The 17,932-nt window shown below is 41.3% G+C and overlaps 1 protein-coding gene across 3 annotated transcripts in view; it reads right to left on the bottom strand.

Annotated features, from left to right (window-relative positions):
- gabrg2 (gamma-aminobutyric acid type A receptor subunit gamma2) overlaps nt 1–17,932 on the bottom strand; it is a 149,744-nt gene that overhangs the window by 113,912 nt on the left and 17,900 nt on the right. The window lies entirely within an intron of this gene.

Below are 17,932 nucleotides of genomic sequence, written 5' to 3'. Positions count from 1 at the left end.
TAATATGTAGAAAGATGAGGGTGTGAATGTGCAACATAAACCTCCTTTTGGTTTTATGGTCCTGATACTATACATCAGGGGTATTCAACATTATCAACAAGAAAACGTATTTGGGTCATGTGGGCCGAGACAGAATATTTTGTCAACAGAATCCTACTATCTACAGAAAACAGTTCTATAATATATTATAAAACTGGCTCATTAGCTAAATAAATCATCAATTTGTCTGGCATTTATTAAACTTGTCATGAGAAACATTTCCACCTAGCAGAATTATTGACAAAACTGACAATTTTGTAAATGGATACATAAAAGCTGAATTTTATTTACCAGTGTAACACTTGGGACCAACAGCGGGACAATTATTGTATTATTATTATAACCATATTATCACATGACAGATTCATTTGTGCCAAAATACCACAGTTTGATTGTACGCACAACCTTTGATGTCACCACAAAGGATACTGGAAGCATTTTTTGTTTTTTTTTCAAGTTTACAGTATACACACAATTGAACAGTTCATCCTGGTCTCATGAACATTAGGTAACGTGGCAACATTTTTGCAAACCGAAATTCTGTGTCATAACACATTTAGCTTCAGATTTCCATTGAAATACACAGTGAGGGGTGCCAAAAGTGAGTGAAATGGTGTCGTAAAAAGCATTACAATGTATCAAAAGTGTATTAAAAGTGTTTTACTATCATAACATAGCAGTGTGTGAGTAATAGTGCAAAACAATACGTTTACATAGAGTCATAATCGGCCGTTGTGCTCATAATTTGTGTAAAAGTGAATAAAGCGAACAGTTGTTGTATTGCCTCTAGTTTTTAAGGATTAGTTCACCCAAAAATGAAAATGCAGTCGTTGTTTACTCATCCCTGTGTTGTTATAACCCTATATGACTTTCTTTCTCTTAACACAAAGGGAGAAATTGTTCAATTGTAACTCTGTCCACTGTGAACTGACATCAGTCCAAAAACTTAAAAAAAAAAATAAGGCTGGGCATAGAAATGCATCTATTCTTCGACTACAAACTCTTCAGACATGTTTAGTAAGTTCTGTTCTCTGTTTTGTGTGCAGCTGTGTTGTGTTCTGTTGTCACTATCACCGTGGAGGACCTGTTTTCAGATAAACAAAAATTATTTTCACTGAACGTCCCATGTTGTGAACGTGAACTTGCTCTCGTGCCCGATGATGAACGTACACATGAGATCAACGGTCGGCCAACATTTTCACTAAATAATACATCAGATTTGGGTTTGTTTCACACCAAACCTTATCGTATGATTTTATTACAATCATGATTCTCATGGAATAATTGATTAGACTTCTGAACTTTTGCAGACTTTTGATGCTTGAAGAGGCGATCACCTTAAACTGCCATTATATCACATCACTGAGCGCAACAATTTTTCACAATTTTTCCCTTGTAGAATTTGGCACGAAAACATTAGTTTGCAAAACTTTTGTTATAGTAATGTTCTAGGTTGAAAATGCGACTAGGTTGAAACACATTAGCATTTTATTATTTGCATTAGCATTGTTTTTGTTGTCCATGACCCTCAGAACAGACCTGAAGCCCATTTTTGGACCCAGTTGTTGAGAAGCACTGATCTATTTCAAATGCTGTTCCATCAAAAATGGATTAAATCCCAATTTAGGCTCATGTGCAAGTTTATGTTTGTCAAGAGACACAGATAAAGCTATAGAAAGCAGACACACCTTGCTGACAATTCTTTCATAGAACCCCTAATGAATATTTGCTCAATAGCCTTTAAGCTGAGCCTATTTAAATAAATGACATATTGTGTTGAGTGTTTTTCTAAGGAGAGTGTGCAGGGGTGATACTGAAGGTTGAGGACTGACAGGCGTACAATAATAATGTTGCAATAGAGGTGGAAATGTGCTCTATTTCTCTCTCTCAGTCTGTCTTCTCGCAGCACAAGAGTTTCCACTTGCCCAGAATTTAAATCATTTTAATCACACAGTACTGTGTTTTATAACATATATGTTTGTGTTTATACTTCATACTATATAATTGTGTAGAGCTACTGCATATTTCACTAAACATCTTTCAGGACCTTTCGGTCTATAAAGATCCCATACATTTTTCCCATTTGCTGATAGATTTTTAAGTATAACTTATAAACCGTTAAAGACAGACCTACCGTGAGCTTTTTATTCGATTGTATATACACCTCCACTGAAGCCATCAGTCTGCATTATATTAAAAAACAACCCTACAGTACATTACAGTACACTAGTGCTGTCAACAGGGCTGATAAACTAAATTCGAATTTTTCACTGAAATTTTACCAAAATTCAAATTATATTCTAGATATAATATTTTAAAATCAATATTATCTCCTACATCCACATGAGCTCCCTGATATAAACAAATTAGCATTTTGTTGTAGCAATTGTTAATAGATACTCTGATGTCAAACCGCAGGAAACCGCACTTCCGGGTTCTGCAGTTTTTAAGTATTAATGTAATAATGTCAGTTAATGTTAATAAAATTGAATATAAAGTAATATGGTTTACAGTGAAGTGGGTATATGTTTAAACTTGGTTCAATGAGCCTGTGTGATTATGTTGGACATGTAAAAGGTTGCTGAATACACATCCTCACACCTTTAACACACTTCTAAATCCCAACAATTTGGGTACTTAGAAATGAAAACTACCACCAGACATACAAAATGTGTCTTAACTTAAATCCATAAACCATACGCAATAAAACTTAATAACAGCCGTTTTCGATTGAACAGTATTATTTACTGCATTCCAAATAAAGTCAAAGACATCATTTTAGCAGTATGACATTATTTTTATTCACATTTTTATGTTTATTCTTTCACAAACAGTAGTCCATGCGCTGCGGTGGTTGAGGCGGGTCCCATTCCTCACGTTGTATCGTATATGGTGGTCTTGATCATACGTTAGATCATATTTCACCTCATATCTGTCACAGCGAGAGCACTTTGGAAATTAATAACAGCCATTTGTGATCGGAGTTTGTACGATTTCTTACGTTAATGTCGACCTGCGGGTCAATTGTGTCTACTAGAGCAGACGCAGTGACGGTGACCCATGAAATATCCTAATTTATGTAAACTCATGAGTTTTTCCTGATGCAACAATATGGTGGAAATTTAAAGAAGCCCTAATCTCCAGTACTCTACGGCAAATAGACGTTTCAACCTCATAAACAGCACTTTTCTGGGCAGTTTCAGCGCAATTTGAGCAAAGTGCCAATAGACAGTCCTTTTCTGGGCTACCAAAAGAACCCGGAAGTAGTGGGGCGGAGCAATGTTTGTAAACAGTAACTTCATCTATTGCAAAGAGCATATCTGGCTATTAAAGGTGCAGATGTTCAAGTAGTAGATCTCTAGCTAGCATTAGCATTGATCTTCTTCGTGTAATTTAAGCACCGATACGACGGTGGTGTTAGACGCTGTACTGCCATCTATCGACGAGGATCACAATGATAGTCTCTGCTGCCCCCGTCAGCTCTGGAATATCATTTGCATGTGGAAATTTCTAAAGTTATTTATTACTACAATAATATAACTGCTTTGCCTAAAAACAAACATCAGAAATCAAGAGAACATGCTTATGGAGGCATAAGAGGACAATTATGAAGCGATACAGACTGCTATGTTAAAGGAAAGATTAGAAGTGCTTTTGATGATCAAATTTAGTTTGTCCATGAATACGACTGCATATTTGGTAAACTTGTTTTGTTTCCAAGCAACCAAAGTCATGGATTACTCAAAATCCACCACAATCGCTGTGCCAAGATACTTTGCACTAAACGAATGAAGACGATTGCTGTTTCATGGGAGGTAGATGGGCCCCCCTTACTGCTGTGATAACAAAGAAAAGAAAATGACACGTTGCTTTCCATTGCATTTGTAAACACCGCTAAAAACTGTCCATTACTAACATATGTTGACTGCACACATCATTTTAGAAAGTCTGAGGGAGACTTGTTTTTCTGTCAATTCCACAGATACCTTTTTAGAGAGTGGTCTAAACAATTAATAATTCCTTACCTGTCCAACAAAATATAAGCAACATTGGCATCACTCCTCAAGTTTTTCTCCATCATCAAAGTTTCCACCTTGTGTATGCCGTACCGATATTTACTCTAGTTTTTTGCCTTTGCAAAAGTTTTTACTGTTTATATTATTGCAAAAGTTTAGTATTGTGCCGAAATCTGTGACGTATCAACATCTGTGACTAGAGGCCGCTATTCGGTAAGTTTTCATGTGAGAATGCATCCAGTGCTCGTGCTCGGTGATCCTCTCTGTGCGCTGACACGTGATGCAAAAAACAGGTACGTCGAGGGGGCGGGGCTGTTTAATGTGAACAGATTTCTTAAAGAAACATGCTATGACAAGTGATCCATACGCCCATTGTGAGTTTGACTTTAAATATCGTTGTTTTTAATGATTTTCAGTATTCTGTTTTTTTAGCGTTTATTTGTGCATGAAATACATTTATTTGTAATATTTATATTATTGTCTTTGTTATAATAATAATTCCTTACATTTATATAGTGCTTTTCTAGGCACTCAAAGCGCTTTACATAGCATATGGATGATGCGACGGCAGCCATAGTGTGCCAGAATGCCCACCACACACCAGCTATTGGTGGGGAGGAGAGAGTAGAGTGATATAGCCAATTCAGGGATGGAGATTAATACAAGGCCATGATCGATAGGGGCCAATGGGGGGAATTTGGCCAGGACACCAGTGTTACACCCCTACTCTTTACGAGAAGTGTCCTGGGATTTTTAATGACCACAGAGAGTCAGGACCTTGGTTTAACATCTCATCCGAAGGACGGTGCCTTTTTACAGTATAGTATCCCCGTCACTATACTGGGGGATTAGGACCCACACAGACCGTAGGGTGAGCACCCCCTGCTGGCCTCCCTAATACCACTTCCAACAGCAACCTTGGTTATCCCCAGGAGGTCTCCCATCCAGGTACTGGCCAGGCTCAACCCTGCTTAGCTTTAGTGGGCAACCAGGCAAGAGCTGTTCTTCATCTTACATCTATTCACCACACTTACTCTGGTGAAATACCCCCTCACTGTCCCCTACATTGGTCTATGAAAAGCAGGTACACCAATGCTGACAGTGGAATATTACATTTGATTGATATTAGAGGCTGCCAAAATCTTTTACCCCTCTTTAGTTTCAACTAAGTGTGTCTAATGTTCACCAGACTCATTCAGATGATGTCTAATCTCTTCAGTGTTATCCTCTAAAAGATGTATTCCTGTGGTATATGACCATGTTTGGATGGACGGTCATCAGGAAACTGACATTGACAGCCCTAATTATGTTACAGCTGATATCACCGGGAGACGCCCTGTTAAATGAGCTTGAGTAATATAAAACAGGTCTGAAAACTCTTCAGATAATGCCTCATTGCCAATGGCATTAAGCATACAAAAGTACTATTGGGGGCGCTTACGGCAACTATAATACTGCTGACATTTTTCAGCTGATTTTTATTTTACATTTATATAGTACCTTTGCTTATTCCTGATAAAAAATCGTAACCAATAAAATAAGCTTTTATTGTTGAGATTCCTCAGGAGGCTTCATTTGCTGACTTTGAGTCCTTGAGCAAGAACAGAGGAGTCTTCAGTTTCATTTCATAAGTAAAGTTGAGTTGCTTTTGATTTAGGTAAGATTCAACTTTGTTTACATCAGCTGAAAAAAGAATGGTTTAAAGGGTATAAAATAAAAGTACACACTGCAAAACAATGCAAAGCAAAAGAAGACTAACAATAACTGAACATCAAATTGTGTCAGCCCTGCTAAAGCTTTTACAGAACACTAAACAGCACCTAATAAACACCCAATATGCTTAAAATGTTTTTGAATTTTGCACAATACTGAACTCAAAAGTTAAAGAAATACTTGAAAGTCTTAAACTATTAATGTTTTGCAAGAAAAATAACCATTAAACACAAGCACAATGTATAGCTATTGTGTTTTTTGGTAATTATTGAACCAATTAATGTTAGGTATACATGCCAGACATCTTTGTATAATCTAACATGTATAAGGGAGAAATAATTTCATACACTTTTCCATATACACTCTTCATCCTGGAATTTTCACATCATTTTCATTAGTGAAAATATACTGTCGGATTTGGGGACCCTGCTGTTTCTCTATACACTGTCATAATCAACAGGAATAAATCTTTAGAGGATAAAACAGAAAAGATTAGACATCACTTGAATGAGTTTGGTGATCATTAGACACACTTAGTTGAAATTAAAGAGGGCTAACAGATTCCGGCAGCCTCAAATAGACCTTATTCATGCTAGTGCCATGTAAATGACAACGAGGAATATAATTTAATATTCCGCCATCAGCATTGGTGTACCTGCTTTTCATAGACCAATGTAGGGGACACTGAGGGGATATATCACCAGAGTAAGTGTGGTGAATAGATGTAAGATGAAGAACAAAGACAAAAATATAAATATTACAAATAAATGTATTTTGTGCACAAATAAACAATACAAAAATTAATAATACAAATAATTAAGAACAACAATATACAGTAATAAAACTTGAAACATAACATTTAAAAATGGCCACATACAATAACACCAGTAATCTAAAACACAAAATACAAAAACTCCAAATCTGTGTCCTGTATTTCATTTGTCACACTCAAAGCCCAGTGTAAAGAGATGAGATTTCAGATGTGACTTAAAAGTCTCAGTGTTGAAAACTTTTTATATGGAAAGTGAAGCTTCAGGCAAAAAATACACATCATAATAAAAGCATGTTTCACAAAATAAGCTAGAGCCCTGAAATTGAAGAAATTATTACAGAAATATATTACCACTGTATAGTAAAATGTAATATTCACTGTAATGATAATAATAATAATAAATATAGCCGCAAGAGGTGATTATCGGGGGCCAAGCATATATGGCGATGACCAAAATAATCCAATTTGACAAAAAAGATCCAGAAAATGCTATAGACACAACTATTTTGATGTGTCATTACAGTTGCTTTGAGAACTGTTGAAAAATGAGGATTTCTGAAGTTAAAGCACCCCTAGCATAGAAAATTAACTAAACTTGGCATGTTATCTCAAAATGTTCTCTTGTCCATGTGTACAAAGTTTTGTTAAGTTTGAAAATTGTGATCACAAGATACAGCCTATTTAGTCTTCACATGCCACACCCCCAAATATATTTGCTTATATCTTAGGAATGATTTGGCATATCGTAATTCTTGTAAAATTCTTGAGGGTCGGTAGATGATGTATACAAAGTTTCGTGTGAATCAGTCAAACGGCCTAGGACAAGTTAGAAAAAGTATGCGTTTCAAACAAATAGAAGTCGTAGAAAACGTTTGTTGCAGGAATGGAAATTCATGTGACTATATCTTTTGGGGGCACTGATGGATTCAGAAAAGCTTTAGAATTGTTTTCTAGCATATACAGTTCTAGAGATATTAGCTAATTATAGCACCACCATGTGGTTTGTTACAAAATTTACCACTTCATGTAGACACCCTGTTTGTGTATAGTATGTTTTATAACCATCCCAATATGAGTTGTTAGGTGCTAAAATTTTATTTCCCGCTGGTGGCTATATTTGTAGACTTGTTGAATAGTTTTTTTTTAGAATATGTTAGCACTTGAACCAAAGAAGAAGCATTTTTAATTTTGAACTTTGCCAATGAAGCAGATATGAAGTTTAAGTTGTAGCGCCCCCTAGTGGCAGAACTGTAAGAAACTTTGCGACATCTTCAACTGCTGACTACGTATACAAGTTTGGTTACGTTTGGAGTAGACATTGATCAATTACTGAAACCACGTTAAACTGAAGGAATTGTATTGTTAATATCTTCAGAACGATTTGACGTATAGGAATTATTTGAATAGCTTTATGTTGAGAGGGTCTGTAGATGATGTATATCAAATTTCATTCCTACCAGACAAACAGCATAGGAGGAGTTTGAAAAAGTAGGTTTTTCAAAAAAAAATTAAATGCCAGAGAATTTAGATTTTAGACCTCACGGTTGTGGAGATATGAGCCAAAATGTAAAAGTTCTTATTAAAGCCCCACCTAGAGTCAGATGTATATGTATGTGTGTGTGTGTGTGTGTGTGTGTGTGTGTGTGTGTGTGTGTGTGTGTGTGTGTGTGTGTGTGTGTGTGTGTGTGTGTGTGTGTGTGTGTGTGTGTGTGTGTGTGTGTGTGTGCGTGCCTGAGTAGGGTGCCATCCTGCCAAGTTTGGTGTCTCTAGGACTTAAAGTCTTTGCTGCCCATTTACTTAAATATTAATAAAAAAAACTTTGTAAAAATTAATTGCAAAAAATTATAAGAAGAAAATCCTAATGGATACAATAGGGTTCCAGCACTTTCAGTGCTTGGACCCCTAATAATAATAATTAAGCAATATACCACAAGCAAGACAGCTGTTGATTAAAGGTTTGGCAAAAAAATAAAAAATGCAATGATGACATGTTGAAAAGTTCTGTTTTCACTTGTTAAAAGTTTTAAGAAGATTAGCCACCATTTTGATCAGTGGCAATTTCTCAGGGCCAGCAAAGCCTTCTCTACTGGTGTAACATGCCTAATAAATAAATATTATTTCATCCTTTCATTCTCAGTGACCTTTTTGTCTATGTATTTTCAATTGCTTTCCAATCCAAATTCATCTACAAACAAAAAGAAAAAAACAAAAAGTTTATCCAATCAGAAGTTATTCCTTGATGCTTACAAGCAAAGTGTGACAACTGTTTCACATATCGCATGCCCGAAGCAGTGCGTGAGTCTGAGCTCCACCACGTCAGGCCTTCGGAATTTCCACAGATTTCCACATAATATATGATACCGTCTCTTATTCTTTGTGAAACTTTGTTTTATTTTCTTAATGGCATGAATCGCACTGAAGGCCTAGACTTCGGCCGCGGCTGATTTTGATGATGAAATTAAATTACAAACATGGAGTTCTGGAAAATAATAATAACAACAAAAAGAAAAAACATGATTTGGTAAAAAAAATGATTCCTCATCTTAAAAAGCGGTAACCTCCAAATAGGCCTTTTTCACACTTACGCGTTTCTCGCTACCAGGGGTGGCCCTCGCATGGTAAACATACTTCAGCTATTCAACAACAGCTATTGAAACTTGAGCAAGATCTGCTAAAATCAAAGTCTTCATACAAATTAAATAGCGTGTAAATGTTTGATCTGACTTTATGCTTTGTTGGCGAATCTACAGAGCTCTAATTAACATCCTGACAACTTTAAGGAAGGTTTAATGTGACTGAATCCAGCATATTCTCTCAGTTATTCAAGCTGCTACTGGTAATAGACTACACCGGTAATACATCATTATAATGAGAAGATAATAAATTGTCTGTGTCTGTTTGGGTCAGCTCTGCATTATTGCAAGAAAAACAGCACGTGTGCAGAGAAAATCATCGCCAGCTCCGCTCTCTCACAAACCTGTGCAGCTGTAATATCTGAAGTAGTGCTTACTCCACTTTGCACATTTTAATATTGTTATAATCAGTATAAATGCAATTTTTATTGCACAGTTCTTTTTTGCAATATGCTGCTCTTTTACTGGGATGGTGGGGTTAATGTACATTGTGTGTGTATATAATATATGAAAATAGGTCAATAAATTTAACAGGATGACTTGGTTTCATTAATTTGATGCATTTAAAATTTTTGGGAGTTTAATACGTGTTCATTGAGACATAGTGAATTATATTTGTATTTTTGCATCTGTGCTGGGAGTATATCAAGCTTTGTATTGTATTTCTCGTGGATTCTCATTTATGCTTATGAGATGGGAGCTGGTGAAGAAATCACACCAGCGCTTCATTTGAGCACATAAACTCAGAAGAGACTGCAGCCGGAGTAGCCGAATCAGTAGGGAAAAGATGATAAATAATTTATGCATACATTATATTGTGACTCGTTGGAAAACAGACCATACAGAAGAGGTAAGAAGCATTATTCGAGGAAAATACATACTAAAGTAATAGCCGCAAATCCGTAGAGGAAGTAGCTTTACTCTGCGGTGACGTAGATTCCGATTAATGTGAAAAATGCGAATTGTTACCCTAAGGTAACAATAAACCTATGGTCTGTCTATCCCATGTTCATATATGGGACAAATATGAATTGTGCAACAACATGACATATTTAACCTGTTGATACGCACCTCCTTTTTGAGCACAAACCATGAAAATGACATACCTGAGCTTAAATGGTTGTATTTACTGGACCCTTTGGAGTATGGACACAGTTGTAGTATCTTTTCAAAGAAGACACTTTGGGCTTAATTTCCCAAGTTCAGAATTAATATATGTTGTTATTTGTTCAAGTTAGAGAAGCTGAAGTTTATAGTAATGGAACAAAATTTGACTACACTGCTCGGCTATTCTGAATCAAACTACGCTGCATTTTTAAAAATAGACTTGGGAGACATGCTCATTTTGTTTATGAGACTCTAATATATAAGAGCATATACAGTTTTACAACATGAATGCTGCTCATATTGCATAGTTTGTTGAAGAACGATGACGAAGGGTAATTCTTTCAGGTGAGATCGCATGTAAACAATGGAGAATATATCAATATTTCTCAGATGTATCACTGTATCACAAAAATAATATTTCTAAGATGTATCACTGTATCACAAAAAGAAGTGTTGTTGGATGTTTTTCAATGAATGCTTGTCATGGACAAGTGACCCAAGTGTGTTGAACTGGATTCATCTGGCGATCGCATTTTCATAACAAATGTATGAAGTCCTGTTTTGATATTGCATTTTTTCATTTGTAATCCTGGCACAAATAACGAAATTGCTGTTTCTGGAGCATTGCTATCGTGAAACAGAGATCGGATATCAATGCTGAACCCTTAGACCTTTGAAAAGATGCATCATTTGTTAAAATTAATTACATTTATAGATGGTAAATGATATATTAAACGTAAGCAGAGTGATGTCACCACCACGTGCAGGGAATTGCGTATCAACAACACTGAAGTATAAAGGTTGGCTGATTCTCTAATGAAAGCTTAGGACCTTAACAAAGCAGTCAGACAAAAATGGATGGTCTGAGGCAGTAACCATGGAGTCAGTAGAAGTAGAAAATCATTTCCTTGAGAGAAACATGTGCTTCAGAAACATTTCAGAGAGCCACAGCCATCACATTTTGAAGGAATTTCGAAAGTGCTTCAGTACAGGGAGAAAACATTGCATCACAACTGTCTTTTCAGAAACACTTGAGAGTTTCAACAAATCGTAATGCCCATTAAAACTTCTAAATATACTCCACTTATGTTTTGTTAAGCAGTTAGGTACATGAAGACTAGACTCACCAGTGTCCTGACAACTCACAAAAATGTAAAAATGTTTTAAGTTTCAGCTCTCAGGCTCATTGACGTAAAAGGAACAGTTCACCCAAAAATGAAGATAAAATATCCTTAATGTCCTTCGAGACATTTGCAGAGAAGGAAACCTGTTTCTTTCATATTGCATTCTACTGTAGTATGTCTTTCAGTAAATCAACTTGTTGCCATAAGAATAACTTTAAAAGTTAGTTTCAAGGATTTTTCAGGAAACCTGTCTGAAAACTGTCATTAGGTATGTTCGACTTCATGCAGCGCTGAGAAGACCGATCGGTGGCACACTTGAAGCAGTGCATAGGGGTTAGAAATTTGTCTAATGTTTTGATCATGTTTGTTTCATGTTACATTGTTTATCATAGAAATATCATGTTACCAGCAAACAGGGCTGTAACAAGGAATTCTGCGCACCATGAATATGAATAGATATTTCTCTGGGCCCCTTACCTCCCAAAATAATACAGCTTTCCTTAAAAAAAAAAAATAGAAAAATTTAACATAAATTAGGCCTGTTGCAATTATTAAACAATTAATATATACACACTGTTATATATGTATATATATATATATATATATATATATATATATATATATATATATATATATATATATACATACTGGCGGCCAAAAGTTTGGAATAATGCACATACAGTATTTTGCTGTTTCTGATGGAAATTGGTAATTCACCAAAGTGGCATTTACTTGATCACAAAGTATAGTCAGGAAATTACTGATTAAACTGATTGTACAGTTGAAAGATATTTGGTTCGTTAAATTAAGCTTAACATTGCTTTTGTGTTTGTTTTTGAGTTGCCACAGTATTCAATAGACTGGCATGTGTTTAAAAAAATATATATTGTGGCAGCGGGGGCGTGGTCAAGCGCCCGTCCGGGAGGGAAAAGCGGTAAGGGCGCTCACACCTGGGCTAAATTATGTCTAACACCTGTCTCTAATTGCAGTAGAGCGAGGAGAGCGGATAAAAAGCCAGCAGCCGCAGAGCAGGGGGAGAAGAGAGCCCGACACCAAGCCCAGCGAAACGAACTGTGTAATATTATTGTGTGAAAGTGGAAAAAAGATTAAAAAAGCCTTACTTTTGATGCTGTTTCCTGTCCCTTCCTTAGTGGAAAGTCGTACACTGGTGCTGAAACCCGGGAATTATTAGGAACACCTGTCTTCCAAAGGATGGAACAGAATCGCCCCGTAGAGTCCTCCCAGCTGGCGGAAGTCCTCCAGTCCCTCGCTACACTCCATCAGAGCCACCAACAATCCCTGCTTGAGCTCCGGCAAGACCAGGATCGTCGCTTCTTCGAAATCATGCGGGCTCAAGCAGAGGACCGGCACGCCATCCGGAGCCTCCTCAGCCAGGAGGCCGCTCCAGCCGCAGCCACATTGCCCCCACCCGCGTTACAGAAGATGGGGCCGGCAGATGACCCAGAAGCGTTCATCGACTTGTTTGAACGAACGGCGGAAATTTGGGGGTGGCCCCAAGACCAATGGGCAGCCCGTCTAGTCCCTCTCCTGTCCGGGGAAGCACAACTCGCGGCGCAACAGCTGCCGGCAACAAGCCTCCTGGCTTACCCCGATCTGAGGAAAGCCATCTTGCAACGGGTTGGTCGGAGCCCGGAAGAAAGTCGCCTGCTCTTCCGGGCCTTGAAGCTCGATAAATCCGACCGCCCGTTTGCGTTCGCCCAGCGGCTCCGTGATGCCTGTCGGAGGTGGCTGCTCGCGCGGGACCGCAACGTCGAGGAGCTAGTCGACCAGGTGGTACTGGAGCAGTTTGTCCAGCGTTTGCCCTGGAAGACGGCCGAGTGGGTCCAGTGCCACCGCCCGGCGTCGCTGGAGGAAGCCGTCCGACTCGCGGAGGACCACATGGCGGCGATTCCCAGGGCGGATGAGCCCTCTCTCTCTGTCTCCCCTTCCCCTGTGTCTTCCCCTGTTTTTTTTCCCTCCCCTCTTCCCTCTCGCTCTGCTCTCTCCCCAGGGTCCGTTCCTGCCCCCCGCAGGCGCGGAGCGTTTGTGAGACCAGCTTCCCGGCCTTGGGAACACCCACCTAGCCCTTCCCCGTCCTTCAGCCGCTCTCCTCCTCAGGTGGGGGCACCCGCCAGCACGGGTGCGGCCGCAGCGCCTGGGCAGGTCTGCTGGAGGTGCGGAGACCCGGACCACTTCCGGGATCAGTGTCCGCTGATGGAAATAGGGGCAGTGGTGCGGGTCTCCGATGTTCCGCAGGCTGCCCCCGATCGGGCTGGAGCGTACGGATTCGGTAAGAATCCAGGGGGTACATACCAAGCTTTGTTGGATACCGGCTGTAACCAGACCACCATCCACCAACGCTTGGTTCAACCCGGGCTCTGGGCTCAGCTAAACTGGTGAGGGTGAGGTGTGTGCATGGGGATATTCACAAGTATCCCGTGGTGACTCTGGCGATCAAATTCGGGAGAAAAACATAGTGTGGAGGCAGCGGTTAGTTCCGCCTCACCCATCCGCTAATTTTGGGTACGGATTGGCCGAATTTTAGAAAGTTATTGGAGGGAGTTTATGCGGATGGGTCCTGCGTGAAAGTGACGGGGTGTGTGATGTGCGATGCTTTGGCGGGGGAGGCGGAGCCAGGGCCGTCCTCTGCTGCTCCGAGTGACGTGGGAAGGGGCGAGGTGGACGCTCCTCCTCTCCGGGAATTCTCGGAGGGGACTTCCCTTGGAGCAGTCGCGGGATGAGACCCTTAAGCACGCCTTTGACCAAGTGAGAGTAATCGATGGTCAACATCTCCGGCCGGGTGTCGCCGTTTCATATCTGTATTTTTCGCTTATTAAAGATCGGTTATACAGGGTGACGCAGGACGCCCAAACAAAGGAGGAAGTAACACAATTATTGATTCCACGGAGCCGCCGGGAAATGGTTTTCCAGGCGGCTCACTATAATCCCATGGCCGGTCACCTAGGGGAACGGAAAACACTTCTCCGTCTAATAGCCCGTTTCTATTGGCCGGGCATTGGCGGTGACGTCCGCAGGTGGTGTGCGGCGTGCCGTGAATGTCAGCTGGTAAACCCACCGGCCACCCCAAATGCGCCGTTGCGCCCTCTACCATTAATCGAGGTCCCCTTCGAAAGAATTGGAATGGACCTCGTCGGGCCATTAGAACGGTCAGCACGCGGACATCGCTTCGTGTTAGTCCTGGTGGATTACGCGACGCGATATCTGGAAGCAGTGCCTCTGAGCAACATCTCTGCACGTAGTGTTGCAGGGGCACTCTTCAAGATAATCTCCCGGGTGGGGATTCCGAAAGAAATCCTCACCGATCAAGGCACGACTTTTATGTCACGGACACTTCGCGAACTTTACGAGCTCTTGGGCATCAAATCGATTCGCACTAGCGTTTACCATCCTCAGACAGATGGCCTAGTGGAACGATTTAATAAAACGCTCAAGAACATGATTCGTAAATTCGTACACGATGACGCTAGAAATTGGGATAAGTGGCTAGACCCCTGTTGTTTGCAGTACGAGAGGTCCCGCAAGCCTCCACTGGGTTCTCCCGTTTGAGCTGCTGTACGGGCGACGCCCCCGCGGTGTCCTTGACGTCATCCGCGAAGCGTGGGAGGAGGGACCTTCTAATAGTAAAAATGAAATTCAGTTCGTTCTCGATCTTAGAGCAAAACTCCACACACTGGGGCGACTAACACAGGAGAATTTGCTCCAAGCTCAAGAACGCCAACGCCGGCTGTATAACAGGGGTGCTCGGCTACGGGAATTTGCACCGGGAGACAAGGTACTCGTATTACTCCCAACATCGAGCTCTAAATTACTCGCCAAGTGGCAAGGACCCTTTGAGGTCACACGACGAGTGGGGGATCTCGATTATGAGGTTAAACGTACCGATAGAGGGGGCGCGCGTCAAATTTATCACCTCAACCTCCTGAAATTATGGAGGGAGGAGGCGGCCTCTGTGACGTTGGCCACGGTAGTTCCGGAGAGGGCGGAGCTCGGACCGGAGATAAACAAAAACTACAATCCCAACACTCCGGTTACTTGTGGGGACCAACTCTCGCCGCGGCAGCTCACAGAGGTTTCTGAATTACAGAAGGAATTTGCGGACGTATTTTCCCCTCTACCGGGCCGTACAAACCTCATACAGCACCACATCGAGACCGAGCCGGGCGCGGTGGTGCGTTGCCGCCCCTATCGCTTACCCGAACATAAAAAGAAAATCGTACGGGAAGAATTAGATGCGATGCTTGATATGGGCGTAATAGAGGAATCCCACAGTGATTGGTCCAGCCCGGTTGTTCTTGTTCCCAAGAGTGATGGGTCTGTTCGATTCTGTGTGGATTACAGAAAAGTCAACGCGGTGTCTAAATTTGACGCGTACCCAATGCCCCGGGTTGATGAACTGCTCGATCGGTTAGGTACTGCTCGATTTTATTCGACCTTGGATTTAACAAAGGGTTATTGGCAGATCCCCTTGACACCAATGTCCCGTGAGAAAACAGCCTTCACCACGCCGTTTGGATTACACCAATTTGTGACGCTTCCTTTCGGTTTGTTTGGGGCACCAGCCACGTTTCAGCGACTCATGGATCGGATCCTCAGACCGCACACCGCGTACGCCGCTGCCTATTTAGATGACATTATCATTTATAGCAATGATTGGCAGCGGCACATGCAACATCTGAGGGCCGTCCTGAGATCGCTGCGGCGGCGGGGCTCACAGCAAACCCCAAGAAGTGCGCGGTTGGGCGTGTGGAGGTACGGTATCTGGGGTTCCACTTGGGTCATGGCCAGGTGCGTCCCCAAATTGATAAGACCGCGGCGATTGCGACTTGCCCTAGACCTAAGACCAAAAAGGGGGTGAGGCAGTTCCTGGGGCTGGCTGGCTATTACAGAAGATTTGTGCCTAATTATTCGGACGTCACCAGCCCGCTGACTGACCTCACTAAAAAGGGGGCTCCAGATCCGGTCCAATGGTCAGAGCAGTGCCAACAGGCGTTTACGCAGATCAAAGCTGCACTTTGTGGGGGGCCGCTTTTGCATGCACCTGACTTCTCTCTCCCTTTTGTATTGCAGACGGACGCTTCAGACAGAGGGCTGGGGGCCGTACTCTCGCAGCTGGTGGAGGGAGAGGAGCGCCCGGTGCTGTACATTAGCCGAAAGCTCTCCTTAAGGGAGACTAAGTACAGCACCGTGGAGAAGGAGTGTCTGGCCATCAAATGGGCGGTCCTCACCCTCCGGTACTACCTGCTGGGGCGGGCCTTCACCCTCTGCTCGGATCATGCCCCACTGCAGTGGCTCCACCGCATGAAAGATACTAACGCCCGGATCACCCGTTGGTATCTGGCCCTCCAGCCTTTTAAGTTCAAGGTGGTCCACAGACCGGGGGTGCAGATGGCTGCCGCCGACTTCCTCTCCAGAAATGGGGGAGTGGTAGGCAGGCCGGATGACGCCCCGGCCTGAGTCGGGCGGTGGGGGTATGTGGCAGCGGGGGCGTGGTCAAGCGCCCGTCCGGGAGGGAAAAGCGGTAAGGGCGCTCACACCTGGGCTAAATTATGTCTAACACCTGTCTCTAATTGCAGTAGAGCGAGGAGAGCGGATAAAAAGCCAGCAGCCGCAGAGCAGGGGGAGAAGAGAGCCCGACACCAAGCCCAGCGAAACGAACTGTGTAATATTATTGTGTGAAAGTGGAAAAAAGATTAAAAAAGCCTTACTTTTGATGCTGTTTCCTGTCCCTTCCTTAGTGGAAAGTCGTACATATATATATATATATATATATATATATATATAAATATAATATAAAAAAGTTGATATTAAGTCAAAAATGGCAAAAAAGAAACAGTTTTCTCTAGAAACTCATCAGTCAATCGTTGTTTTGAGAAATGAAGGCTATACAATGCTTGAAATTGCCAAAGAAAACTGAAGATTTCATACAAATCTGTACACTACAGTCTTCAAAGACAAAGGACAACTGGCTCTAACAAGGACAGAAAGAGATAAACAATAAACAAGAGGATAAGAACATCAGAGTCTCTAGTTTGAGAAATAGACGCCTCACATGTCCTCCGCTGACAGCTTCATTGAATTCTACCCGCTAAAAATCAGTTTCATGTACAGCAGTAAAGAGAAGACTCAGGGGTGCAGGCCTTATGGGAAGAATTGCAAAGAAAAAGACACTTTTGAAACAGAAAATCAAAAAGAAAAGGTTAGAGTGGGCAAAGAAACACATATATTGGACAACAGATAATTGGAAAAGAGTGTTACGGACCTTAACCCCATTGAGCTTTTGTGGGACCAGCTAGACTGTAAGGGTGAGAAGTGCCCGACAAGACAGCAACATCTATGGCAAGTGCTACAGGAAGTGTGGGGTGAAATGTCACCTGAGTATCTGGACAAACTGACCTCTAGAACTCTTTGAAGTAGTTTAAGAAGTTCTGAATTTTTTCTTCAAACTGTAATAGAAATTTTTCACATTATTTATGTCCTGACTATTTTTGTGTTCAGTTGAATGCCACT

This window comes from Xyrauchen texanus, chromosome 34 (genome assembly GCF_025860055.1).
Source record: "Xyrauchen texanus isolate HMW12.3.18 chromosome 34, RBS_HiC_50CHRs, whole genome shotgun sequence".
In the NCBI taxonomy this organism is placed as follows: domain Eukaryota; kingdom Metazoa; phylum Chordata; class Actinopteri; order Cypriniformes; family Catostomidae; genus Xyrauchen; species Xyrauchen texanus.
This window is presented reverse-complemented; position numbering and strand designations above follow the sequence as displayed.